The sequence below is a fragment of the Diabrotica undecimpunctata genome, chromosome 8 (genome assembly GCF_040954645.1).
Source record: "Diabrotica undecimpunctata isolate CICGRU chromosome 8, icDiaUnde3, whole genome shotgun sequence".
In the NCBI taxonomy this organism is placed as follows: Eukaryota; Metazoa; Arthropoda; class Insecta; order Coleoptera; family Chrysomelidae; genus Diabrotica; species Diabrotica undecimpunctata.
Window position 1 is genome coordinate 3,342,426 of NC_092810.1, and position 6,000 is coordinate 3,348,425.

The 6,000-nt window shown below is 29.0% G+C and overlaps 1 long non-coding RNA gene across 2 annotated transcripts; it reads left to right on the forward strand.

Moving 5' to 3' along the window:
- Positions 1 to 2,718: 2,718 nt before the first annotated feature.
- On the forward strand, positions 2,719 to 4,485 carry LOC140448231 (uncharacterized). Of its 2 annotated transcripts, XR_011951665.1 has the most exons (5): positions 2,719 to 3,030; positions 3,190 to 3,421; positions 3,480 to 3,599; positions 3,765 to 4,001; positions 4,335 to 4,485. It is a non-coding gene; the product is annotated as an uncharacterized lncRNA (long non-coding RNA). The 2 variants fall into 2 exon arrangements; XR_011951664.1 differs by lacking the exon at positions 3,765 to 4,001 and having other exon boundaries at positions 2,726 to 3,030.
- Positions 4,486 to 6,000: the final 1,515 nt, after the last annotated feature.

Genomic DNA, 6,000 nt, shown 5'->3' on the forward strand with positions numbered 1-6,000 from the left:
CAATTAGAAATTCTTAGGTAATTAAATGTTCAAACAGGCCACCAAATTTTAACAAACAGTAACCAAATCGCGATGTTGTTAAAATTATCTTGTTTTATTTCAAAATTGGATTACAATTTCGTCAAATAAAAATGCGAATCTGTAAATTTTTCATGGATTTAAGAAATTTTGTAACAGTATTTGTGTAATTTAGTGTTTCATTTTTAATATCATCATCCAGTTTTGAATGGCAATATATCCGCGCACTGACTGATCGCCAATTTTTTGAATCAATTCAATGGGCAATAAGGCAACCCTGCCGCTGTTTCTTACGTGTAATCTGGATCGGAAATAATCGTCTCGCGTTTACTAGTGGGCGTGCATAAGGAATGTGGAGGGGAGACCAAGAGGAAATATGATTGTTTTCTTTGTCTATTCGCTGAAACTATGATTTTATATCTGTGTTAGATATTCTGTTAACCGACCATATACTTTTACCTACACCGTATATAGTTGTCATTGTATTAAGTATTGTAAACGTAACAATATGAACAATAATAAATTTTTTTATTATTTTAAAGTACAAAACCATCGAGAAAAATTGTTAGAGTAGGTTATGAATTTTACATTTCAATGACGTTAGTTGACATTGTCAATAGGAATGTTGTTTGTAAAGAGATTATTTCCAAAATGTTATTAAAAAAATTGTTAGATGTATGTGTGTTGTTTTTATTACCAAGTCTACTCTAACTAGGTTTATTTCGATGACTTTTTATTTTCTGGTGTGTCTTTTTTAAGCATCTGCAAAATAAATTAAAAACCTCATAAAACATTCTTAGATACTGTGGATGTGTGTAGATCTAAGCCAAATAATGTCAGAATTACTAAATAGTACACCAAACGTAACTTGTTGACATTCTTTTATTTTTTTTTTTTTATTGTTTATAAGATTTGTGATCGAATCTTTGTAACTGATAATTTTTAGATCTTATGACTGTTATTTAACATAGACTGTGATCATGTTTCTTGTCATTTATTTTAATTGTATTAAAGTTTTATTTTAGAAATAAAACATTCATCAGTTGTATCTTTTATTTTCCATTTAAAGTGGCTCATATTATGAAATCTTCGGTAATGACAGAGTTAGCACGAAATAGAGCAAGTTTGTAGATAACAAGTCGACAATTTGTAAAATATACGAGGTTGGAAGTCCAAGAAATGGACATACTACAGCAGATACATTTTGCAATAATGCACTGGTAGTGCATTTCCCATTTGGTTTGCTGGTGAAGTCAGTACTATAAATTAAAACGAAGAAGTTAATGTTAATTTACAGCTACTACATAGGATAAATATATTTTACCTTAAAAGTACTTTCCAAATTATCAATTCACAATACAACCAACTACTTTTGTCTGGAAGACAATTTTTTAATTATATACATAATTTTCAATGAAATAAAATTTATTTAAAGGGTTCAGTAAGAAGTACTGTCGACTAGTGCGAAGCTGGGACTTCCTTTATCAACTTAAAACTTCTAAGCAAACAACGTATTATTTTATGCCAAAAGAATTACAAAAAGATTCCTTATCCCGAGAGTAATGTTAGGCTTAAGTAAATCAATTTTAAGAAAAAGGGAGTTCTAAGGAGTATTTTAAAAGGGTGACTCATACGCATGTCAATGGACCGTGGAAGTGATGACGTAGATTTTATTGAAATCTGTCAGTTTCACCAAAGAATATAGACGGCGTCTATATTCTTTGGTTTCACTTTCCAAACAAACAATATTTAGTGTGGATAATTTGTATTTTTCGTTATTTTTTCATTTTTTTACAGAATCTTTCCGCTTTTTGCAATATCTAAGTATTCTAATAGTTACTACAACAATTTTACAAGGTTGTGTAAATAATAAAGCATGTTGTTTTATAAAAATATTAATAAAATGCATGTATCAATAAAGTAAGGTTAGAATGTCTTTAATTTAAACTTTTAAACTATATTTCATAGAAATAGAACACTGAATTATGATGGTATTATCGTAAAAAACACTATACTTAAAAGAAAAAGCAGCAGAGGAAGCATAATGTTAACTTTATAGAAATTAAAAAGTCTTGAATTGGGCATTTCAACTTTCGTTTGGAAAGTAATTGACAGTTGTGACGTCACACTTCCACTGTCCATTATTTCGCAGAACAGATAGTTGTTCTGTGGTTAGTAACGCTAATGTACCTCAAAAGGGTGTCTCACACGCATTTCGATTATATCGCCAAAGGGTATCTTACAAGTAGTTCCAAAGAGGATCTTAAACGGAATTCTAAAGGGTATCTTACACGTCTGTCAATTATTTCTAATATGATAATTACTAATAAGAATAATTATTATCCCTACTTCGCGACAAATCTACACAGGTTGGTAACACTAAATTCACGTCTAATAAATGAGAAAAATAGAACAAGTTATATTTCTTTACGAATTTATTCACATCAAAATTGGATGTCAAATTGTGCTTACAACATATACTTAAAATTTGACCTTGAAGCGACTTCATGAATTTATTGTTGGTGTAAAGCCCTAGTTCATAGTTATAGTTCTATGAATATCAGTCTAACACTACTGTTAATGTGTCAATTATATTTCATGAATTGAGTAATCTATGAGTAGAAAAGATAACAAGCATTTAATTGGTCTAACACTACTGTTAATGTGTAAATTATATTTCATGAATTGAGTAATCTATGAGTAGAAAAAAGAACAAGACATTTAACACTGCACTGAATATTTTACCAAATTTTACTATTTTTAGATGTCTCTCCAAATTTAATGTCAGACAGAATATAATAAATTCAAATTCGCCTATTGTAAATTAATTTGATGAAAAGAAAACAAAGAAATAAATTGAGTACTCCATCTATAATAGGATTATTACATACAAACAGATATATTGGTAAAACAACATTTGTTATGATTTTTAAGTCAATAAAAAACTAATTTTTAATATGGCTTCAAAATGTAAATTACATTCAGCGAGGATGATACTTGATTGTGCTTAAGGTAGGTATAAGAGGTGCCTTTAATCTACCTTTAAGACAAATGTATTTCTATATGAGATTCCATACTACAATAAAAATTAGGTTGTATGTTCCAAAATATTGAGTATGTAAAGTATGATTTCTATTGCATGCTTAATGATAATATTTTTTACTGTTGCAGGTCAAAGAGACCTTATACGTTTCAACATTAGATCCACAGAAGAAGCACACATTGGTTATACAATCCATGACAGTGGTGAAGAAATAGAACCATTAAAGGGCTTCGGGCCATCTCATGCTATGGTATTTGCTGGAATGTAGGCAATGGATCAATCACAACATATCAATTTAACAAATGCCATTGATAAATTAACTTTACATGATTCTGCTGTTAGTGTTGAGTTAGGTACAAGGTAATAGAATTCCACTAATTAGTTTTATTTGTCAATACATGCATGTTTCTCTTTTAAGCCCAGCTGTGGGTCAAGGTTGGAGACTGGGGTTTATTGGACTGTGTGATTTTTATTAATAATCCAGCCAATTATCCAGACCATCTTTAAATAGATGAAAAATCCGAAGCTATGATTATTGGTAGGTTGTTTTACATTAAAAACATTGAATAATATAATAATACAAACAAAACTACAGATTCTTATTCTCAATTACTTCTTAGATGTTGGAATAGGGACCCTACCTCTTCTATTATATTATTATCTAAGTAAATGTTTTTATTTAATGATATTTAATTAAATTTAGGAACAATCATAACCCCAGACTAGTACTTGGGACCTGTCATATCACTGTGTATGAAACATAGGGGATTCAGAGGTCTGCAAATAATATAGGCAATGAAAGAGTGATATTACAATATGAACTACCACTTTGTGAGGTTGTTTTGTAAACTTCCATGATACTTTGAAGACAATAATTTCTTCCGAATATGCCAGCTTTGACTATAAGGTTAATGGGTACCAAGGCGGTACTTTAGTTAAGGTAGTTAAGATGTTTGTTTAATTTTTTTTTGCTGTAGATTTGGAATATTTCAAATTATCAGTAGGCAATAATTGTTTTCAGTTAGGAATACTGTTAAATGGATATCTGGTGAATGAATTAATTAACATAGTTCATGTAACATAAGCTCAAAACCATAAGACAACTGAGAGTATTGAAATTAAAATACATTATTCCTACACAATTAATATCCGAGCTAATGTAAATGGTAAAGTGATGACCAGGGAAAACATTAAGTCTATTTAAGAACATTATATAAGATTTTGAATTTTTTATTCTCTTATGTTTTAAATACTTTTCTGATATTCTTTTCAGTATGATGGTGATATTACCAGAAGGATGAATCTGTCAGCCAAGTCAGCCCAACAAGCAGCAGGCAAGAAGAAAATGAGGATGGTTCCCAATATTTCCCTTCCCAGAGAACATTATTGATGTGTTAAGGAAATAAATGTAGACATTAATTTTTAATAAACATTTTTGAATGAAATTTTAATTGTTTTACTTGTAACCTGTTCAATCCTATGAAGCCTCGCATATTAACAAGAAAAACTATAAATTAAAGTCTATTGTTATATATAACTAGTAGGTGGACATGTAGGTGTTTTATAAAAGCTACGAGATTCATGATTCTGCTTTTTATACTTCTCTGATTTTTAAAAATATTGTTTTAAAGTAATATAAAAATACTAACATGTAGACTGATTCTAATGCATCAATATTCTATAACTTATGATGTTCTATAAAATGCTTTTGTGTGTGTAAAGTAAAAATTCTGCTAAAAGTGTAGTTTTAGTTTTAGAAATTGAAACAACCCTGTAGTACTTATTAGAACATTTTAGACAACACAAGGACATAAAATTGTCATTCAATAAAATAGATAAATCACACCACAGCAATTGATCACAACAAACTAATAAATAATAATACTAATAAATTTATTTGCCCAACCACTTTCCGAAAGAAGACTGAAGGAAGTATTATAAAAATTCCAAATTTGCTATAAAACAATTTAAGTTGTGTGATTATTGTTATTAACTTTACCAAAACATACAATAATGTCCTGTGGTCAAAAATATTAAAGGGTATCTTACACGCACGCTAATTATTTCTAAAACAAATCTATGTTCTGTGATGTGATTACCAACGCTAAAGGGTATCTTACAAGTATCTCAAAAGGGTGTCTCACACGCATGTCAATTATTTCTCAAGCTAGCTTTTGAAGGTATGACGTAATGTTCCAAAATTGGTTCGCTTCGCGCAAGACATAGTAAAGATCCCTTCTTATGGAATATTAGAATGTAGTTGTTTAGAAAAGACTTTTAACTTTAAGTTTTTAATATAATGTGGCTAATTTAAATATAGTAATTATAATTTTTCGCATGTACAGGTGATTACATGAGACAGATAATAGAATAGAAACGTAGTATGTAATACTACGTTTAAAACACTTTCAAAGATAACCATTTATATCGTATGGGTATGGAATAGAAGAAAAATATACTTTATTATTACTAAAAATTGTACAATTTTATGGACAAAGCTTACAAAAAGTCAGAAAATATCAATAACAATTAAAATTTACTGAACTTACATAAATCGTCAATATCACAAAATAAAAGATAATAAAATAAACAGTCCATTGTAAAATTTTAATCAATTTCAAATTTGCTTAATGAAACATGACGAACTAATAAGTTGAAGTTGCTGAATATAATACTTAAATATATATAAAAATACTTTAGTTATTTGTACAGACATAGGCGATTGTCATTTTACAGAACTTGGGGAAATATGTTGCAGATTTAAGTTGTAAAGAAATAGTTAGTTTTTTTGACGAATATAATATAGATTTGTTTACTAACTCAATGGACGGGATCGGCTAGTAAAGATCAAATTTTGAATGTCTGGTAGAATAGTCATGATTTGATCTTGCTGGAAAAAACCTGTAGGTGTTTACTAATTAAGCAAACAGTTTCTAAAA